Source organism: Peromyscus leucopus, chromosome 17 (assembly GCF_004664715.2).
Source record: "Peromyscus leucopus breed LL Stock chromosome 17, UCI_PerLeu_2.1, whole genome shotgun sequence".
Lineage (NCBI taxonomy): Eukaryota > Metazoa > Chordata > Mammalia > Rodentia > Cricetidae > Peromyscus > Peromyscus leucopus.
Window position 1 is genome coordinate 21943915 of NC_051077.1, and position 23654 is coordinate 21967568.

Sequence of the window (23654 nt, forward strand, 5' to 3'; positions counted from 1 at the left end):
AAAAATTCACATAGCTCAAAATCCGTAGTTTTCAATCAGTCAGATTGACATTTCCTTCTTTGTCTAACATCAAATTTTCAGATTTCTGCAAACCTTTTCATATCACCAGACTCCACAGTAGAAAAGAAAACACTCACAGTCAGACACAAAATATGTTTTGAGTGTTTTTTTTCTATTCCAGTATTGGACAAACAGTAATGAACAGAACCCAAAGCCCCTATCAAGAAGCTAACTTTCCAATAGTGGAGACTGAGCACTGGGGAAATGAATCAGTTAATGTCATATTCAGATACAGGGTTGGAAAGAGAGAAAAGGGAGTCATGGAATGTGTGCAGGGGGTTGCTTTAGCCAGAATAGTCACAGCAGGCAGCTGTCTTAGAGGTGGCATTTGAGAAGCCATCACAGTTCTGAAAAGAAGCAGGCTCAGCACAGACATGAGAAGCAAGGGCCGAGGGGCAGCAGGCCAGGAACCCTGGACACGGAAGGAACTTAGTGTGTTCCAAGGCCAAGGCCAGAGGCACTGAGGCATAGAGAAAGGGTAGGAGGCTACAGGAAAGAGGTCATGGAGCAGGCACAGGCTGAATGTGTAAGCCTGGGAAAAATCTGTGGCTGGTTGCAATGGGAAGCAGCTGGCAGGTCTTAAGCAGGCAGAATATCTTGATCTGATTAATGCTTAGAAGATTACTGCTGCAGAGGCTAGACTGTGGGGGCAGGAGGGCAGCTGGGAAACTGGGCATCTATGACTACTTGAGCTGGGTTTGTGGAGCACTAGCATCTTTTCTGACAAGGGTAAGGAGAGGGGAAGAATCACGAACGACTTCATAGCTGTTGGTGGGCAAAGCTGTGTGAGGATTGGATGGGCCACCAGAAGAAGATGCAAGGGTTGGGTCTGCCAGTTTGATCTGGTATATCGTCTGAAGACCTGGGAGAGAAACTAGTCTCATTTACTCACGTGAAATGCAGGATGCCAACTCATTATTGTAGTTATAATTTATGGGTGATAGGCGTGTGTTACATGACATTCTAAGGTGTGTTACTGGGACAGACCTCTCAGTAACTGAACTCTGGCCTACACACACACACACACACACACACACACACACACACACACACATACACACATACACAGAGAGAGAGAGAGATGCACACCCATGCATGCACATGTGTGCAAATGCACCTGCACACACTTGCACATTAAAAATCATATGCACATATAGATAAAAATAAAATATAATTCAATGAGTTCTTTACCCTTATAGATCTTTCAATAGAGGTAGAGGCTAGTGTGTGTGTGTGTGTGTGTGTGTGTGTGTGTGTGTGTGTGTGTGTGTAAAACATATTTCATTATTTGCCATAGTCCAGAGAAGTAGAGCCTTTGGCAAACTTTATCTTTGTAATATCTCCACAGTCATAAAACGTTGCTCGTGTCTGAGAAGACATGGTTTGTTATTGAGAGTAAAGACAGAGTTACAATGATAGAAATGATAAGATATAAATATGCTTTATGGCACTTTCTAACTGACTTGAATCTTTTGGATTAAGAAAAGTAAAAACTCCAAGGGAAGATTTTTTTTTGGTCTTAATAGAGAAGTACAGTTTTCTGCATGGGTGAGACTGCTCATGCTCTATTATTTCATCCATAGCTACCAAGACTGTGCAGAGATAAGGCAGTCAATCAATTCTATTGGCCTGCAGACTGTACTGTGCCTTAGGGAGGGGTCTGGGACTAGGATGATGGGAAGGTTGAGCTGAAGCCTTAAGTCTGTCACTGAGGAAATGTACATTTTCGGCATCCATCTTGTCTTCATTGAAAACAGCAGCAGTTCCTTCAAGGTTGTTGTCATGACTAATAGAGCCAAACTGGAAAGGCCAGGGGTGTGTCACTCAAATACCAACCAACATTGCCATGTAATGTTGACAGTATTTCAGGAAAGCAAAGTCCAAACATCAAACTACTGTCAAATGTGTTGGTCAAATATAACTAAGATAGAGAAATAATTGAATGGAAGCAAGTGACTTAATAAGTCAGTTTTCAGGGATGAAAGAAAAAATATAAACAACAGCAAACCAAACCCACCAAACAAACAAAAAACCCGACTGTTTCTGGCCAAAGGCAGAGGGGAAAATATCTCCCTTCCTGCATAAAAAGTTAGAGTGAAAAATCTTTTCATATTGTTGCTGAACAATGAATTCGAGAACTGGTTTAGAATTATTTTAAAATTAAATTACCATCTGTCCAATTTTCAAGTGATGGATAATCTAATTCATAATGAGATTAATTCATTAATAGTTCTGTAAAATAATCGGTCCAATATTTCCAGAGGTCATGACCCAGAATAAAAACATATTGCAGAGGATCTGTATGCTACAATTGTTTTTATTGCCTTATTTTATTTGCTAATCACATTAGCATCAGGAATAATGAACAGATGGGAAAAATAAGGGAATCATGTTCTGATGTGTATTCACACTGTTCAGTTTTACTGTGTGCTTCACAGAATCTAAGCGAATGAGAGAAAAATTAAGAAATCTGAATTTCCAAAGTACCATATGTTTTACAGACCATACATGTGTATGGTACCCATAGAACATCTATCCCACCAGTGTTGATAAAAACAAGATTAGAAACCATAATATTTGTGCATGGCACACTAGAAGGTTCAGTGTCATTACACAGTATCACCCTAAGAACTTAGGGTCCTGTTAAATGGACAGTTCTCTGCCTAGCTTCTCTCCCTTGGCTCTCGAGCGCCAGAATCTGGACTGAAAGCAGGCTTTATCCTAACTTGCTCTTCAACTGAGAGAGTTACTTGGCCACCGGGGTATTTTACCCAATCATAGGTTTGTGGGAAACAGTGTGTTATAGTTTGTTAGAAATCGCTAAGGAGAATTTAGGTGCACAATGGCATGGTTTTCAAAATTATTTTACTGCGACTATAAATAATTGTGTTTGAGCTAGTAGCTGCCATCTTTGCTGATATCAAAAATGAAGTTAAGGGCTGAGAGCCTACCTGCTGATTTTGTTAGGAAAAAAAGAGAAGAAAGATACAATTATAAAAGAAATATTGCGGGCGGTGGTGGCACACGCCTTTAATCCCAGCACTCGGAGGCAGAGCCAGGCGGATCTCTGTGAGTTCAAGGCCAGCCTGGTCTACAGAGTGAGATCCAGGACAGGCACCAAAACTACACAGGGAAACCCTGTCTCGAAAAAAGCAAAACAAACAAACAAACAAACGAACAAAAGAACTATTGTATATGGCCAAAGTCATAAGTTCTCTGCTGAACCATCCACTAAGGTTTGCAAGCAGATAAATGGTTCTTTTTTTTACTTTGTAACAGCTTAAAATATTACTAAAGATATACTTCTTCCAGAGTTACACAGTGTCCTATGGCTGTATCCAATTTTCTGTGATCACTCCTGTTCCTCTAAGTGGTCTACCAGAATTAAAGTCTGTTTGAAGGTTTAGGCTTCCCTTATTATGGTGCTGGCACAGTCACATTAACAGTAAATTATAGTGATTTACATGGTGAAAACTATGGAGTTTCCAGTCCAGGAGAAATATTGTGTTCAGCAGGATTTGAATAAAAATAGTGGGTAAGTGTCCAGTCCCAATGGATACATCTATAACACACCCCTTATAGCTATGGCTCAGGAAGATTGCAGAACAGGAAGCTGAAAGATAAATTGTGAGGATAAAGGACCAGGAAGGACATCTGCTGAGAAATTGTGTCTTATGTATAGGGTAAGGGGAGAGGCACTCATGAAACATCGACAACATGGCTGCCTAGACAGGACCAGCACAATGACATCACCAGTTGACATGCTAAGAGGAGTGGGGAAATCTCATATGGCCCCAACCCTAGGTGAGGAGCTACAAGCAATTAATGACAGAGTGGGAGAAATAGTCTTCCCCAGGGAGGAGCTCTCTAAGTGGTTATCCAAGTGCCAAGTGGTCAGCCCTAGAAACATACACATAAGCATGACACTAGTGGACTCATAGGTTCTGTTTATGCATTTATATATGTGTATATATGTGACTAAAGAGAGAAAAGAAAATAACAGAGATAATACATGACAGTAGAAGGGGAGCTGAGAGGCAGAGGAACAGTGAAAAAGGAGAGAAAGATATGGTAATAGGAATAGAAGATTAGCAAAGTATAGTCAATATGCATGAAACATTACAAAGAAACCCATTTTTATAGAAGTAAGTGCTAATAAAATGGAAAAAATAATGTGCTGAGGATCACATGTCAATAAATTCTTGGTTTTTTTGTTATTGAAATATTTTCTTTAGCTTCCCCCAAATATGGAAGCTTCTTGCATTCTATAATACTTAACCGAATGACTAGAAAGTATCCAGCCTTAAGTGCCTTCCTCAAAATTGGGATGAGCTGGGTCAAATACAGAAATGAAAATAGTAAAAAGGTGCATTATAGCTTTACATGTGGGCATGTGTCATGCTTTTAGCGATGAATAGTTCTTAAAGGGTCACTGTGACCTAGTGAAAATGGTCATCTTGCCTTTGGGATCTTTTCTGATGTGTTCTCATGCATGAGCATATGTCAAGAACCATAGGCTTAGAGGATCTGTAGTTACTTTCTGGTTGGGAAAGTGCTGCCAGGCTTGGGGGTGCCATAGCAGTGGAATGTGATAAGGGATCCTAAAAGAAACCTTTGGAACTGGGCTGCCACAGTGGGACTGCAGTGAGCAAAATGGTCAAGCTCATGGTTCTGCTATGCTCTGAGTGATGTAGGATCCTTTCCAAACATTAGGAGCTCTTGGCGCAGAACTCTAGGGAAGAAAAACCCATCCAGGACAGCCAAGGGCAGGATGATTACATATGAAATGTGAATGCAGAGGAAGGCTAGAAGGCCATCCACCAACTTCTATAGTCTAGTGTTAATGAGAAATAAGGTACATCATCAGATGAACAATCTTTGAATAAGTATAAAAACAAAACAAAACAAATTAAGACACTGGTCAGGGCTCTCTACTCCTCCCTGTTCCAGAGACAGCTACATATTTTCATGCAGTGCCAGCCTCATTCCTGAGACACAATGGTGAATGTTGGAGTGAATGAATTTGGCTCATATTGGACACCTGGTTACCAGGGCTGCCTTCACGGCTGGCAAAGTGAATATTGTTGCCATCAATGACCCGTTCATTGACCTCAACTACATGTTCACATGTTTCAATATGACTCTACCCATGGCAAGTTCAATGGTATGGTCAAAGCTGAGAACGGAAAGCTCATCATCAACAGGAAGGCCATCACCATCTTCCAGGAGCGAGATCCCGCTAACATCAAATGGGCTGAGGCTGATGCTGAGTATGTTGTAGAATGTGCTGGTGTCTTCAACACCATGGAGAAGGCTAGGGCTCACTTGAAGGGTGGGGCCAAAAGGGTCATCATCTCCGCCCCTTCTGCTGATGCCCTTGTGTTTGTGATGGGTGTGAACCAGAAGTACGACAATTCACTCAAGATTGTCAACAATGCTTCCTGCATCACCAACTGCTTAGCCCCTCTGGCCAAGGTCATCCTTGACAACGTTAGCATTGTGGAAGGACTTATGACCACAATCCATGCCATCACTGCCACCCAGAAGACTGTGGATGGCCCCTCTTGGAAGCTGTGGCATGATGGCCATGGGACTGCCCAGAGCATCAACTCTGCATCCACTGGTGCTGCCAAGGCTGTGGGCAAGGTCATCCCAGAGCTGATTGGGAAGCTCACTGGCATGGCCTTCCATGTTCCTACCCTTGATGTGTCTGTCATGGGTCTGACATGCTGCCTGCAGAAAGCTTTCAAGAATGACGACATCAAGAAGGTCGCAAAACAGGCATCTGAGGGCCCACTAAAGGGCATCCTGGGCTACTGAGGACCAGGTTGTCTCCTGCAACCTTAACAGTGACTCCCACTCTTCTACATTTGATGCTGGGGCTGGCATTGCTCTCAATGACAACTTTGTGAAATTCATTTCCTGGCTCAACAATGAATATGGCTAAACTAACAGTGTGGTGGACATCATGGCCTACATGTCCTCCAAGGAGTGGGAAACTCTGGACCATCCACCCCAAAGAAAAGAACACCATAGCAAGAAAGAGGCCCTCAGCTGCTAAGCAGTCCCTGTCCTAATTCAGCCCCTGACACTGAGTATCTCCTTACAGTTTCCATCTCAGACCCCCAGAGTAACAGGAGGGACTTAGAGAGCCCTTTTCTCTTGAATACCATGAATAAAATTCACTGCACTTCCCAGGAAAAAAGACACTGGTCAGTATTTTTTAAGCTAGATAGGTTGAATTTCACTTATCTAAAATATCCAAAATGCTTAGGACCTAATAGTTTAAATTTTTGAATATGTGTACATATGTAGATACATAAATGTATACACATATACATATATTCCACTTAAAACTGAAATGAGCCTGTCAGGAAAATGCATTGGTCATATTTCAGTTAAATCATTTTCAATTAAATCATAAATTGGCATTGCTAATTTCCAAATAAAAACCATTTCAAATCTGGAAAGGTACACATGTAATTAACAGCCTACAAAATAAATGAAACTACAGCAATACCTCTCCAGCCCCCACTGCCCCGTGTAGTAAAATACAATGGCAGGTTAAAAAAAAAAATCACTGTATCCAGTACACCATGTTTAGTCATCACACCTATCAGTTGAAAACATGAGGAATAGGTAGTAAAGAAAAGGGAATTCTGTCTGAAGACAGCAGCATGTTAAGTTCTGCTTGACTTCCAACTGGATGGCTGGCACAGTTTCTATTTAAATGATATAGACTCTTCTCTAAATGTCTAGCCTGTCAGCCTTACTGCTATCAGGCTTCCTAGCCTCCAGATTACATGAAGGCATTCTTTAGAATGGTTCTTGTCTTCACTTTTCATTTGCACTGCGATCTCTGTGGTTCAGCCCCTGGCTACCAATGAGTCCAGAAACCAAATACAAAAAACCTGTCGAAAAAAAAAAAAAAAAAAAAAAAAAAAAAAAAAAAAAAAAAAAAAAAAAAAAAGAATGTTCTTGTCTTCCTTTTCTTTCTCTCTCTGTTTCTGCTCCCGTCACTGGCCCTGACTCCCTTCAGCCTGTCCTATGGGTTTTGTTTCCCTGGAGAACACTAATACAACATATATCAATGACAAGACTAATCATCTGGAATTGCTGAGCTTCGGGCTTGTTTTGAATGTGACTATGGTGACCAAACAATGGTTTTTCACGTTGACTACTTGAGAGTGATTTGATTTTCCACTCATCTCCACCATCTCTACCCTTTTCCCATCAGAAAGCACTCATACTAACCTGCTCTAGATGGTTGACGTTTTTTGCAAACAGGCCTGCCTACCTGTGCTATCTGCCACTTCCTTTGCTTGGAAACCACAGAGAAAAGTGGATTTCTTTTTTTTTTTTCTGCATATTTTTTTTTATTTTGTTCTTTGTGATACCAAGGTCCAAAGTATGTATATTTCTGAAATATTCATAATAAATGTGACTTACGAAGTTCAAAACATGCTCAAGGGTGTTCCATGTCTTGAAATATAATGTATTCCATGCTTAATAATAATATATATTATATACACACAAAACAAACATTTACCTTTGTGTTTAAGCTAAAATGTTTGAATTTATAAATTACTGTGTTAAAATCTTTCATTTCTTAATTGATGTAATATACTTTTTTTTTGGCTCTCTTTTTGTTCACTGATTCAGTTGGTTTAAGAGAGACTGGGTTGCCCACATCACCATACTTCTACCACTTAATCATGCTGTTTGCAACCAAATGTGTAGATATAACAAGTAATTATTCTGACCAGAAAGCGGCGGCTCGGTGCCTGCGATGGGAACATTATGTACAGGGCTGCCATTTTGCATAACTCCCAGGGTTGTGCAATGTGGTCCCCAGTCAGTTATAACCACAGAATGGAACAGAGCACCAGCCCCTCATGCCTGTATAAGCTTAGTGCCAAAACGTACTAAATTAAAGTTATGAGATGAGGAAGACATTTGTTGAGTGTGTCTTTTGGGCATGGGTACACAAAGCTAGGCAACTCAGGTCCATAACCTTGTTTGGATGTCACTGTATCTGTAAGACAGATATAATTGCTTATTTCCATTTTCTGAGGGGAAAAAAATCAAGGTGCACTGAAGATATGAAGTGACTGTCCAAAAATCAAACTGTCAGGAAACAAGAAAGAGTGCTATTTCAGATTCCCATTTCTTTGCTCTTTTCCTACACTAAATTGCTCTTCAGGAAAAGTTGCTGCTTTGACTCATTTTATAGATGTACTATCCCGACTTTCCACAGAGAGGCACTTTTTCTAGGTTTTGCTCTGAAAATAAACTCACAGCAGGTGAGTCTAAATCAATATTCTCTATATTTTGGATGCATTTACAGGACCATACTTGAAATACTTCGCTACTTCATTTTCCAGAATGATAGCACTAGTCTAAGTCCAAACCATTAAGGTATTTGATAACTATATTTTTCTTCAAGACGCTGGCAAAGGTTTCACCATTTTGTGATTTCTTTTGATTTGCTACTTTATGAACTTCTATTTGAATCTATAAACCATTCATTAACTTACTCTTTATTCTTCCATTGACTGCATATTGAGTCAGAAACAAATATGTAAGCATTTTTGTGTTCCGGAAGAGCCAAAGATGAACTAACTTTCGGTCCTATCTTTAAAGTAGTTGCAATCTAGAAAAAGAGTTCAGACTGTTGAACAAACAGGAAAACAGAGTACAGGGTGACAAATGGTCTTTGGTGTTTGCCACAAAGCAATGGCAGACAAAGACTTCTCAACAGAAAAGTGATATGGAGTTAGCCACCCTGCCTCTGTAGCTGTCATGATGACAAGGATTAGACCATCTTTTAGGAAAGTAAATGCAGATATAATAATTTAATACATTTTCTTTTCTATTTCTCAGAAGAGAAAAGGAGTTTCCATCTGTAATTAGACTTCATTTGCATATGGTGAAATAAAGCATATAATTGTACATATACACTTAACCCATTTAGTCAATTTCTTTAAAAAAATTAAATATATTAATTTTTATTTCATGTGCATGGGTGTTTTGCTTGCATGTATGCCTGTGTTCCATGTACGTGCAGTGCCCATGGAGGACAGAGGAGTGCATCAGATCTCCTGGAACTAGAGTTACACATGGTTGTGAGCTGCCACAGGGGTGCTGGGAACCGAATCTGGGTCCTCTGCAACAGCAGCAAGAGTTCTTACCCATTGAGATGTCTCTCCAGCCTCCAGTTTAGTCAGTCTCTTCTTATGTATGTCACTAAGTCAGATGATGGAAAAGAATATATTTTTGTTCAAGTGGATCATGAAGATAAATAATATGATATCGTTCCAGAATAGAATGGAGCAAAGGCACCACCCACTATCACTCATCCTATGGATGAGGGGTGACAGTCATGGAGGACACACATGGCCCCTACCCTACACACACATATTGAGAGAAAAGGAAACTTTAAAAGGTAGATCCTGAAAGCTTGCTTTTCTTTCTCTAAGAACATCCAACTGTCATATGCCTGAGACATCAAGAAAGACTAGAACAATAAGCTGTGAGGAGCAGAGTTGACCCGGCTCTGCAAGAATGAAAACCACACTTATCATTACAGAAAAAGTGGACAAAATATATGGTCCTGCAGTGAGAGTTAAAGGTGACTTTGGAGAGACAAGTGAGGGAGAAAAGGAGGCAGGAGATAGTTGAGTAGGGTTTGGCAGGAGAGGCTGGAAGGTCTTTCTTTTGGAAGAGATAATCTACCTATGTGCTTAAATGAAGATTGATGAATGGAACCTTTTCACTCATACCTTTGACTCAATGATGATTTGGGGAGGGATATAAAGTTTCAAAGTTTTTGTGGGGGTGCTTACGGTGTGATTCATAGGAATATGAGAGAAACATGTAAATTTATCATTCTGATATATTACCCCTTGTATTATTTTCAGTTTAATGCATGGTAAGAAGAGTCTCAAGGCATATTAGGAGAAAAGGTGTATATGAGAGAAGCTACTGAAATCACATCTTGAGTCTGGAGCCCTAGGCTTCTCTGACTTTACTTCTGCAGAGTATTATGTGTCTGTAACTTGGCTACATTTTAGGTACACATTTTTCATGTGAAGGGATTCTCGAAAGAATTAGAGGAAGCTTTGACTCCTATTGCAGTCTACTGGTTTTGGGGGTCGAACAAATAAGTTCACAACAAAAACATGAAATTTTTTTTTTGTTACTGGTGCAGATGACATAAGGCTAGCTTGAATTTGCTAACAAGTTGTGGTCTAAATTCTCACTTACAAGTGTGCTCTCCAGAACTCAGAAACTGTTGTCTTCTAGACAACAAGACATGAAGATGGTCAACTCTGCTGTTAGTCTCTCAACATCACATACTAAAGCTTAAACATTTTCCATGCTTTCTGTGACATGAGACATAGGTACCAGGGGGATGACTAGCAGCGTGTGCACAGTCCTTGTCATGGAATGGGGTTAGTGGCCTTCTTATTAAACAGGTTGTAAAGGGGATATGTCCAGGAGGGAGATGATAAAAGTCTAGGCTGATCTTGTCCAGGAAAGCCCTCAGTTTGCATTCTCATTTTTAATTCACAGCTCATTAAATTGTTTCATTTGTTCCCCTTTTCAGGGCATAGAAGAACCATGAGCCTGACTGTTTTGCCCACGGCAGATATTTCTAATAATATTTTACCTCCACTTAGGTGGAGGAAAAAATGAAAAATCCAAATATGCTTCCTTTGGTATTTTAGAAAACAATCTCTCAAGTTCATACCAATGAAAGGTTGAAAATGTTTCAATAATATTCACGAAGAAAACAGTATCTTTGTTTCAGAGGCGAATCAGACCTAGAGAGCTCTAAGCCATGACTGGTGATGAGTAGATGCTTTGAGACTCAACAAAGGGTGCAGCTGCATAACACAGTCTCCCCGGGCATGACCATGCTGGGGGTGGGCCCGAGGAAAGGCTGGAACATCTGGAATTTAATCCCTTCTCTGCAAACCTATAGCCTATTCTGGGCCACACTTAGTGTGTGGAGTTAGCCCTTAGTTAAATGAATGCAAGGGTACCAGGTTGGTCCTGTGTACCAGAAGGTGGTGTGGAAAGAGGGGGAAGTGGCTTGAGGGTTTCCATAGCGACTTCTAGGATGTGTGTGCTGTAAAGAGATTGGAGACAATGGCTGAAGTACAGTTCCTTTCATAGATGCACTCCTGCCAATGTGCCATGTGAGTCAACTCTGTACAACCATACAAGGCCCTAGTCATCCTGGGAGATAGAAGTAGGAAAAGAAATGCTTCTCAGGGATGACCCTACTGTAGGGATGATGTGAAAAACATGTAGTTAGAGGAAACAGGAATACATTGAGATTGGAAGTCGAGGATGAAGCATGGCCTCGATAGCATATTGGTGATGGTGCACACACTTGAGGTTGGGTACAAGCAGGTCCATGGTGCTGGAGCTTAAGGTTCATTCTCTGGAAAGGGGTGTGCAAACCAGACTAGTTCTGGAGGTGACAGAGCCTTCAGGTTGGGCACCATAGGAAGAAGTTGAGTATTATCCTCAGAAGCACAGGGAGTTATTGAATAATAAACAGATATGGCACAGAAGTATGCATTTTTAGAGAAATGGGCTGGGAAGTATGTTGGAAACAGATTTAAGGATGACAGCCTGGGGCAGAAATTAGTCAGAAGGCTGTTATAGGAGTACCCAAGGAAGGCAATGGCGACGACAAAGTCCATTGTTAGAGGAATGAGTAGGGATGGAGAGCATGGGTTCACTGGAACTATTCAAGTACTTATGGTAAAATATGACAGAATAAGCATGTTCATCAACCTTAGTGTCTTCTCAAAACACAATATAAGCATTTAGTATAAATACATATCTACTAAAAAAATAAGGAAGGAAAGAAAGGAGGAAATGAATATATAGGAAGAAAATGAAAACCATGTGATAGCATTTTTACTTTGGAAGTAGATGGACTTTTCCCTTTTCATACCTTTCTTTTTTTCCCTCCCTCCCTCTCTCCTCCCTCCTTCCCTCCCTCCCTCCCTTCCCTCCTTCCTTCCTTTCTTCCTTTTTTAACTGCTAAGAAATAAACTCAGTCTAGGGGCATGTCCTTTACTACTGAGTAACATTTCCAACTCTGCCTAGACTATTACTAGCTACATTGTGAGCTCTAGAAAGCTTTGATCATAGCTTTTGGGGGCAGGACTCAGTAAGGCGGAGATGGATCTATCAATCCAGAAGACTTGAAAGTGCTCAGTAAATGGAGGGCACCAGAATAACGATTTCATTATTCACATGGAGTATGGAAGCCCCCCCCTTTGTAACTATTATGTGAACTTCTACTCAGGCTTTTGTTGCTTTCCATGGAAAGATCTTAAAAATAGCTACATGTTTAGATATTGAACTTTAGTGCTAGAATTCATAAAATATACTTCTTAGAGGAGATTTTTTTCATAGGTGATTTGTTGGAGTTAGGGTTTTGAAAAAAGAGCAGCTCAGGGAAATTTATCAGGAATGAGGCAGGTGTCCTAATGTCATGAAGTTTCCTTTTATGGTTTTGAAATGGTGGCTGCTATGGTTTGAAAGTGTGCTACCCCCAAGTCCATCACATTCACAATGCAATGGTGTTGAAAGGTGGTGGGACAAGCATTTTTTCCACAGAACTTGGATAGTTTTCTAGGGACTGGATTGTTATAAAGCAAGGCTGCTTCTCCCTCAGCGTCTTCTTAGATATACATGACCCTCTACTTTCTGTCATAAATTCGAGTAGCCCAAGGCCTTCCCAGTAACCAAGGAGATTGCTTCCCCACACTCTGGGACTTCCAGACTCTAGAATCATGAACTAAGTGAACCTCTCTTCCTGGCTTCAAGTATTGTTGTAGCAATAGAAAACAGACCAAGACAGCTTCAAAACCTAAAGGATGGATCTGAAATGTTTCTGAAAAATGAATCTGTTTATGTCTGGTACTCACGTATGTGGTATTTATTATATTTAGTGAAGTTTTATGTTATATCTACTATGTATTGTCTTAGGTGGGGTTACTATTGCTGTGATAAAATACCATGACCAGAAGCAATTTGGGGAGGAAAGGGTTTATTTTATCTTATGGCTTTAAGTTTATCATCTAGGGCAGTCAGGGCAGGAACGGGGAGGCAGAAGCTGACGCAGAGGCCATGGGTACTCACTGGCTAGCTTTTCATGGCTTGTTCAGTCTGCTTTCTTATAATACCCAGGCAAAGCAGCCCAGGGGTGGCATTCCCTGCTCCCCCACACACCGTGAGTGGAGCCCTCTCACACCAATCATCAATAAAGAAAATGCACCATGGTCTTGTCTACAGTCCAGTCTGGTGGCTGCATTTTCTCAATTGAGGTCTCCTCTTCTCAAATGACCCTGGCTGTGTCATGTGTAAATAAAGTAACCGGCACAGGAATAAACTAACATATCACGAAGAATTCAGTGGAAAGGTGTTAGCATGTCTGTTTTCTGTGTGAGAAAACAAAAGCACAGATTTAAGAGACTGACGCTACAAACTGGGAAGCAAAGTTGGGACATAGTTCCAAGTCCACATCGTTCACCACTGATGACACTGATGCCCACTGATGTCCTTGTCACCATCATGTAAATTTTCCACCTAGTAAGTGACAACAGTTCTTAGCAATCAGATCTCCCAATTTTGGCATAGTCTATACACAACCCCTTTTGTTGTTTGGGGGAAAAAAAGGAGGAGCTCCATGGTTAAGAGCAAATGTTGCTCCAAAGAGGACCTGAGTTCAGTTCCTGGCAGCCACGTCAGGCAGCTCATAACCACGTGACGTCATGCAGCTGACAACCATGTGAAACTCTAGCTCCAGGGGGATTTAAATGCTTCTTCTATCCTCTGAGGGCACTGCACTCACATGTACAAACCTATTTTCTCTCTCACATGTACATACATAATTAAAAAGGAACACTTATATGTTTCTCTAAAAGAAAAAAAGGATGTATATGATGGCTGAAAATTACCTGAAGTTGTAATTACAGTGTCTACAGCTTTTTTTTTTTTTTTTTTTTAACAACATATCCACATGCATGGCTTCCATGTCACACACTTTTCTTCTACAGTGAAAGGCAGAATTGAGGACATGAACACAAATTTCACAATACTACTTACCTGGTTCTTTACAGAAAAAAAAAATGTCAGTGGTAACATACAAAAATAGCAATTGCCCGGATGTCTATGTTTAGACACCTTTTTCAAAAGCAATGCCAAGATAAATTGTTTTCAGTAGTTTGTATTATAGTGATATGCTTTTACTTTCCTTATTTTACATTAAATGTGTACCCATTCATTCATTTATGCCAGACATTATTGGTAGAAAAAAAAATTTAAAGGCAGAAAAGTATCAGGGTAAAAATTGAAAAAATTCTATCATGCCTTTTTAGTCAATTCTAATGTTCCCCAAGGCATCTTTATTTTGATTTGCTTATCAAAGTGATTATTAAATCTCACAATAATTTCAGTATAGTTAACATAGAGAATGTATTTTGTATTATAGTTGAATAACTCCACATGCATACATACTTAAAAATTTTTCTTAGCAAAATGATAGACAAAAAGCCACGACACAAGAATTTTACTCAGAAATTAATCATTTTTTTTAAATGACACTATATAGTTCTATATCTCAAATGATATGACTGTGCTTGTGACTACATTGTCCTAAAACATGGCTAGAAGATGCCATGCCCTCTCAGGCTCCAGATGAGGCAGATTAGAGACATCAAGCCTAGGAGAGGCCTGTTCCAAGAAACCCCCAGGAGGAGGAAGGGAAGATGATGGATGCTCAGGGTATTTAGTTAGATACTGTGGTTTGGACAAGTGTCCCTCACAGGCCTATGTATGAGAACATTTTGCTCTATTGGGAAGTGATGGGCCCTTTAGAAAGCAAAGCCTAATGTAAGAAATGTAGTACATTAGGGAAATGAGACTCTGATTTCCTTCTCAGCATGCTGTTGTGAGCTGAGCCACCTCCTCTGCCACAAGGTCCAGCTGTGATATTCCATCTTTCCATGGACTGAGAAGCAAGATGCCAGTGGAGTATGGACCGTAATTCCAAAACTGTGAGTCCAAATATCTCTTTCTTCCTTCAAGTTGATTATCTCTGCCATTTTGTAGTAGACATAGAAAGCTAATACACAGATCCTCTCACAAACATTTCCCCCTCAGCTACATATGCAGAGTTTCTTCTGAGTCAGAAAAGAAAATACGCTCTGAACTCACATCCGTGAAAGATCTCATGACTTTTCACTGTGTATTTTTGAAGCAATAAGATTTGTTTTTTTTTACAAGTACCCTTGATTTCCTCATATTCTGCATGGAAGTAGGTATCACTGCTGTTGGTTTATGTGACGATGGCTGAAGTGAACTAGGCTAAGAGTTCCTTCTGCCTTCCCACCAACATCTGCTTTTCCATGTCAACCCTTGGGCTTTGCCCATTAGGCATTTGACTTCATAATTGGCTGTGCTCTATCCTTTGAGACTTCATGTTGAGACTTCACCATGTTTACTCGCCCTAAAATCACTTTCCCTAGGATTTTGCTAATTTCTTTCTATTAAGTAACATTCCTACACTTGACATACCTACTTGTACCTTTGAGATGTCAACTTCCTTTCGGGATTTGCTTAACTAAGACATTTCTTAAGCACCCTGGGAACCATTTAGAAAACAATTCTTGTGCAGCATACATAGCAGTCGTTACTTTTCCTATCACAGTCTTTAGCATGCTGCATAGCCCCAGACCTTTTGTAGCTTTGTTATTGTACAAGCTTGATGTCAGGTAGAGAGAGCAGAGAATCGGTCCTTCTTCCTTGCCTTTGTCTAGTTCCAGTATCCAGTACTGCATTTGGCAATGTTTTGGTGATGAGTGAGTGGGTGAAATTAATTACCAAGGTTATTTGAAAAAATAGTTTGTATAAAGACATGATTCCCTTTAGAAGTTGAAAATTCGCCCTACACTTGTGTGGACTGAAATTCATTTATGTAGGATACTCATTAGCTTGTTTTCAGTTATTAAAAAAAAAAATCCTTAATCTTACACTAAAGACTTCAATGTGATTTTTTCACTTTCTTTGTTTGTTTATTTTTGAATGAGAATAGTTTTTAACTCATTAGTAAAATTCAGATATATGGAAAGAAAAATATGTCGTAGATCAATCAATATTATTGTTCCAAATGAAATAACAAGAGAGCATCATGAACCATGTCAAAATCATCATTGTTATATGGGTGATTAAAAGCATGCTAAATTTTAGAGCTCAATAACTACCATACAGAAACAACAACCCATATGTTCTAAATCTATAATTATTTTTAATAGACTTTAATACTGGAACTTGATAAACATAAACAGTTTATCCTCACAGAAAAGTCCTTTCACTTATTATCTGTGCCTGTCACTTTGGGATGCCATAACAAGAGATCATGGATTGAGCAGTTTAGAAAGGGAGCTTTATTTTTCATGTCTCTGGAAGCTGGGAGGTCCATGACCCAAAGACAATAGTTCAGTGTTCAATGAAAGCCCTTTCTCTGGCCCGTGGAAGGCCATCCTTATCTTAATCTTCACATGACCTTTCCTGGGAATGTGATTCAAGGTGGTGAGCCGAGCTCTGGTGTCTTTTCATAACTCACCCACCAGATCAGGATCCTACCCTAAGGCTTCATTTAAACTTATTTCCACACTCAGACTCAAGTCATGTGACAGGGGAAGGGCTTCAGTATATACATTTTGGGAAGAAAGACAATTCCCTCCACAGCAGTACCATTCTCTGATTACATAAAAATTGTGTTTGTGTGCATTTGTGCATACGTGTGTGTGTGTGCGCGCGCGCGTGCGCGTGCCAGTGGTCAGTGTTGGGTGCCTTTCCTCAAGGTTTGTTACTGAACCCAAAGCTTACCATTCAGTTAGGTTAGCTGGCCAATGGGCTTCAGGGGTCTGTCTGTCTTCCCTCTAACCTGTCCCCAATACTGAAGTCACAGGTGCAGCCACCACGTTTGGCTGTTGCTTGGGGGCTGTGGATCTGAACTCAGATCCTCATGCTTTTGTGGCAGGCGAGCACTTTACCCACCGGGCCATCTTCCCAGTCCTGAGAATAACACTCTGAGTAATTCTACCCAAATCTGAAAGATACACTTTTGTTATCTATAAGACAAACTAGTGTTGACCAATTGAAAAATTATATGTAAAGTGTTCATCTAAGCACGGTTGGGCTGACATAGAGGAAGTTGTTTTTCTAAAAATTGGAATAGTCACTGACTTAGCATTATTTTTAGAGGAACTTGTATCACCTGGCTGGATTCCACACAGCCATTTCCTCTCCAACTTTAGTGTCATCGTTAGACTTTGAGACCTGGTCCTCAACTTAGAAGCTGTCCGGGCCAACTCTCCTATTAAAAGTGAAGAAATTCCACTGCACGGAGCCAGAGTTATTTAGATTCCTCAGCAAGACAGCTCTACACAAATCGCCTCAGTGTTTTCATTTTAGCCAATTGTCTTTTCCTTTCCCTGTACCACGTATTTCCACCATGTAAATTACTTGTCAATTCTATTTCAACATTTAGCCATTTCTGCTGACACACCACCAAATGCACTTGATTATTGCTCTCATTGTCTCTTCAGAGTTTTTCCTGAGGCTTGTGCTGTAATTCCCAAATTATAAGTGAATTTTTAAGTTTTTTTTGGGGGGGGTGGGGGGCGCAAGTTTTCGAGACAAGCTTTCTCCTTGTAGTTTTGGTGCCTGTCCTGGATCTCGCTCTGTAGACTAGGCTGGCCTTGAACTCACAGAGTTCACTGGCTCTGCCTCCCCAGTGCTGGGATTAAAGGTGTGCACCACTGTTGCCCAGCTTAAAAGTTGTTTTTACATGTATATTTTGTGCTGAAATGTGATATTTTATTTGTATGTTAATAAACAAAGTTTGCCTGGAGATCAGAGGTCACATAGCAAGGTCATATAGTGAGCCAAAAGCAGAAGTCAGGCGGTGGTAGCCCACACCTTTAATCCGATCACATGGCAGGCAGAGTCTCTGTGTGTTCAAGGACACAGCTAAGCGTGGTGACATGAGCCTTTAATCTCAGTACCAACCATAGAGACCTGGAGGTCTGTATAGACAGGCAGTGATGAGGAAGTCATGTGGATGAGTTTAGAGCCAATGAGAAGGCAGAACAGGAAGGCAATAAAAACACAGGTTAGACAGGAAGAAGCTCTCTCTAGGGAAGCGAGGTGGTAAGATAAGGCTGGTTGTGGCTCTTTCTCTAGTTCTCAGATCTTTTCAGCTATTACCTCTGTATTTGGCTCTGTGTTTCTTATTTAATAAGACTGTTTAGAAGTTCGTCTATACATGCATGCATGTGCGTGCAAACCATGATGCAAATGTGAGGTCAGAGTTAGTTTCTCCACTGTGTGAGCCCTAGGGGTAGAAGTCAGGTTGTCAGCCTTGATGCCAAGCAATTTTATCTGGTGAGCCATCTTACCGGATTTCATAGTAAGTTTTATTTGTCGACATTCTCTATTACACTTACAGCTTCTATGTTACAGGTGTTACAGCTTCAATGAAGCAACTGTCCTGTACTGATAGTCACTTGCAATAGGCAAGTTTTATTTTAATAATAATAGCTTTATTTTAATTTTTAAGTGAACCAATCAGTTCTTAGTTAATGATTTTTAAACTTATTTTAGAAGATCATGTGATTAACAAATGGTTAATAACTGGAACCAGTATCAACTGGTTTCTTCTCACAGACCACATTTGAGTCTTATAATGCTGGTTCCAGAAGGTTATCTTGGACAAAATATTATGATCCTAAGCTAGAGTAGCTGCTTACAATCTGGTCTGGACCTGGAGCTTGCGCCCTCACCCACTGTCTGATACCTCCAAGCTTCAGATCCAGCAAGTCAGAGAAAAACTGCTTCATTTGTTTTCAGATACATTGATCTCAACTACTCAGTAGCAAAAATCAAGTGTAACCCTTACTGGTTAGACATTGACTTGCAAAAGAAGCATGTGAGGGTTGTGCATGGTCACGTTGTGGGATGCTGTATATAGAAATTGTCGATGCCCTAAGCAGATTATAGGTCATGAAATTCAACCCAGGGCAATTGTTCTCTGAACTCTGGCACATTCTTAGTGTACTTCTGTACTTTATTGCTTTTGGCAGTGTGCTTATGGTTTAGCAAGAATTGTGAAATTCGGAATAAAGTTACAAGAAGACAGAATGACTCTCCTTTCACGCGTCAAATTCCCATTCTTTGCATTTTCAGAATTTTCTTCCTCGACAATTACAATAATTGAGAGGTTTGCAGTGGATGTGTTGACCTCTTAATGAAAGTCCAGACAGATGATATACATCAGTTCTTACCAAAGCTGCATGAATATCTGGAGTCAATAACCCATTAGACATTTTGCAATTATTGAAAATGTTTTGAAGCAATTAGAAACACCTGATTAAAATAATATAAATTCTGCTTGTGATACACATTTCTCTGTCCCTGCTAGACATATTTGGAAACAGACAACTTGAAGAATTTCATGAGCACTGAGGCTGTGGTCTGAAAAATGTCGATTTTGTTGTCTCCAAATGTGTGAAACTGCCAAGGCCCCAGTATATGGTTTCTAGGGAGAGCAATGGGGTAGAAGCTAATTTGGTTTTTCTTAGAACCAAAAGTCCTTTGTTTTTCTGGGTAGGTATTTCTTCTTTCCTTTCCACTTACCAAGATAGGCAGGTTACTAATAAATTGCTTCCCATATTTTCTTATGATATAGGTATGTGTGTACACATGCATATACAAATATATTTATACATGCGTATGCACTACATTCATAAATATATACAATATGTACACATACACAAACTCACATATACGAAAATATTCGCCCAATTTGTCTATCCATTCCTCTTTCCCAGACAACCCCATCAGAAAGCATAGGGTGACAAGGCCCTAAACATCAGAGCATGGCACTGCTGCTAAGTGGGAGTCAAATACAGATGTGAACAAAGAGAGAGGAAATCAGAGAGAAATGGGGGCTTCAGAAGAGGTTCCCTTTATTCTTGCCCAGTCACCCCAGAACATCACGTCCTCTTCACTTTCTTTACGTGGGCACTTGCTGGCAAAGTCACTGAAATTACTGGCATGCAGCACCACAAGTTTGTGAATTCTCAGCAACACCTGTTTACAAGATTGTTTGAAAGGCAAAAGCCTGTCTTGTCATATAAAGGCAAACAGTTACAGATCATGTTTTAAAACAGTGCTTATTTTCATTCCTCTCACTCGGTGACAAAGCTTGCCCCCTAAGCGGACTGGGAATCCTTGGCAGGTGAAATGGCTTGTTTGTGTCCTTAACCCATCAATTTGGCTTTTTTGGGTAATGTTACACTCAGGTAACGCTCTACAAATCTGGGCAAAAGGGACTTAGTTCAAAGCCATGGGACTAAAGTTATAAACGCAGGGGTACCACCCTATTGGCACTGCACACCTGCAGCTCTGCTTGAGGTCTGTGGGAATCTTGACTATCAGGAAAGAGTGAAGATGGCTTTGAGAAAAACACAGCTCTAGAGGAAGCTCCAGCCAGTGCGCGGATGTTGAAATCTACCTGCAACAGCACTGTTAAGGCAGGTGTTGGGACACCCAAGACTGTTTCCAGTTATCCAAGGAATTTTGCAAAATTCTTCAAGGAACTTTCAAAACATACTGCTTACCAAAAGCAAAAACAAAAACAAAACAAAACAAAACACAAAACTGTATATGTATCCAACAGTCTTATTAAATAAGAAACACAGAACCAATGTAAAAGAGAAAGCCGAGAGGTCAGTGCTCAGAGCTAAAATCTCACCCTTCCTCCTGCGGTGTCCCAGCTCCCCGAAAAAAAGCTATATCCTGTCTGTCCGTCTTTTTATAGTATTTTGTTCTGCCTTCTCATTGGTTGTAAACCCAAACACGTGACTGCCTCGTCACTGTCTGTATGTACAGCCCCCCAGGTCTTAAGGGCATATGTCTCCAATGCTGGCTGTATCCCTGAACACACAGAGATCTATGGGATTAAAGGCATGTGCCACCACCGCCACACTCTTGCTATGGCTCTAATAGCTCTGACCCCTGGGTAACTTTATTTATTAACATACAATCAAAATCACATTTCAATACAATTAGAATACCACCACACAAAACAGTGAACGTTGCCATGATTTGGGGAGAGAAATGGAGAGTGTAAATTTAAGTAATGAGACACTATTGTACTTTTGACCAAGTTGGACATTATTTAAGTTGTAATGGCTGTTGGGTCCTTGTGGAATGCTCAGGAGGGTATTTCATATGTATTTAGATTGGCTGGAGCTTGCAAGAACATGACTATTTTTAAGGGACAGATTTATAAAGAACTACCGCATCAATTTTTTTAAAAAAGAGCATGCTGCATTTTTCATTAGATCCTCTCAGAACTTGGTATCAGAAGACCTGAGGCCAAACAACCTAGATTTCCTTGAACAGTTTACTTTGTGTTTCCAAGTCTTCTTCTGAAGATAACAATACTCACCCCATTGGATTATTTTGAGAATTAAATGAGATACTGCACAAAAAACATTACACAGAGAATTCACACTCAGCAGACTTTTGTGTACATCAGAATCACGTGGGCAAAGCACACTGGTGCCAGAACATCATTTAATATCAAAACCTAAGGTTGGGGATCATACACTAGTATTATAAAGGCTCCCTAGGGGATGCTAATTACAACCAGAACATTAATCTACTGATCTAGACTATTCAATTTGTCTACCAATAGTCTATAGTCTTGACTTGACATGGAACTCAACTGGTGCCTGGGTTTCCACTTCTGTCTTGATTGGTCATGATCCAGCTTGCCCCCTGGGATCATTTAGTTTCTCATTAATTATCATACTTCAAGGGTGAGACTCTGACAATCAAGAGGACAATGTTTGTTTCATATATTTTGGTTACATAGTATGATTTACTTCCTTTAATAGACAGTGTAATCTGATCATACAAGCGACACATGCCTTAGGAATTATTCCACATAGAAAGCCATTGAGAACTATTCCAACCCTACCCACCAATGTGTAGACAGGAACTCATCAAACAATTTTGCTTGTTTCCTTATTTCTATGCTAATAATTTTATAGGGTTAAGTTCATGTAGTATGTGCAATATACTCCTTTTCGTTTCCCATTTTAATGTTACAGCACCTGCTTTCAATGTATTTTTCTATGTATCTCAGACATCATTTTAAGAAAGTAACAAATGGTTAAAAAGTCCCCTTCTATATTATCATTCTTTATAGTTTAAAGACAATTCCAGATAAGGTATTCGGGGCTTTTGGAGGGAATTTTCTGTAGGAAAGCCAAACGCCCACTCTGGCAGGGTAGCTGGGAGTAGAATCAAGTTTCATGTTCAGGGTAAAGCAAAGAGGCCGGTAGATGCTTTTGCTTAAGTTCCCTTCCTCAGCTTCATATATCAGCACCTCTCATAATGGGGGTCTGGGCTTTGCCTGAACAATTGTGTAAATTCTAGACTAAGCTAGCCTAGGTCTCTGAAACAGTCAAGGCAGGATGAAGGGAAGGAAGAGAGCATTTCCTGAAACCAAAGACCTACATCAAAACATGGAGCCAAAGAGCTGCTAGATACAATGGAAGTCAACCAGTAAACAGTCTAGAAAATAGCAGAACTTTGAAGCTTCATGGGCTGAGAGAGGAAAGGGGCTCAATTTGCATCAGCTGACAAGACAGATTCCATAGATGTACTTAGGTTAAGTATGTCCGAGAAGTTGAGGCAAAATCTGTAGAAAATGACCTCAATACCACTTCACAGGGTGTAGAGCAGTGGTTCTCAACCTTCCTAATGCTGTGACCCTTTAATACAGTTCATGTTGTAGTGATCCTCTAATCATAATTTTTTGTTGCTACTTCATAACTGTAATGTTGCTACTGTTATGAATTGTATTGTAAATATTTTTGGAGATGGAGGTTTGTCAGGGGGGTCACAACCCATGGGTTGAGAACCACTGGTATAGAGGCTGAAGAGTGAAACTTCAGTAGCTTGCTGGTTTCTGTCTAGTCAAACTTGAGACTCTCAGTATCACAAATCTAGTTTAGGAAACTTTTCTTCATGACCTCCATAGTGGGGGACAAGAATGTGAAGTGAGTACACTTGACATGGTACAGTTAACTTCTAGATGGGCTATAATGCATGATATCAGTGTTTATCTATTTAATAATGTCAGGGATGAGCCAGGAATTAGAGGTAAACTCTGATCTTGGTTATATTGTTTATAATACAAGATTAAATTGTCTATTTCCCAATACCATCACCTAATTATCATCAAGTGGATGTTAATCTTGTTAAGAAAACTAAGCTATCAACAGAGATTGACATGGAAGAAGAAAAAGGTACTTGTATGATGCTGGGAATAAAACTCACACTTACCCTAATTTCTGCCTCCAGATTTGCATGATTTGGCTGTTATCCTGGGGACCACACTGTCCCCAAACGATTGCTAAAGCATTCCATGGTCTTTCCTGTCTTAAGGTCTTTGCCCTGGATATTTCCTGTCTAAAATTCTC

At 40.1% G+C, this 23654-nt stretch overlaps 1 protein-coding gene and 1 pseudogene across 3 annotated transcripts in view; one reads left to right on the top strand and one right to left on the bottom strand.

The window, feature by feature from the left end:
- Dlc1 (DLC1 Rho GTPase activating protein) overlaps positions 1-23654 on the bottom strand; it is a 385945-nt gene that overhangs the window by 224642 nt on the left and 137649 nt on the right. The gene's annotated exons all lie outside the window — the stretch shown is intronic.
- On the top strand, positions 5059-6207 carry LOC114695153 (annotated as a pseudogene).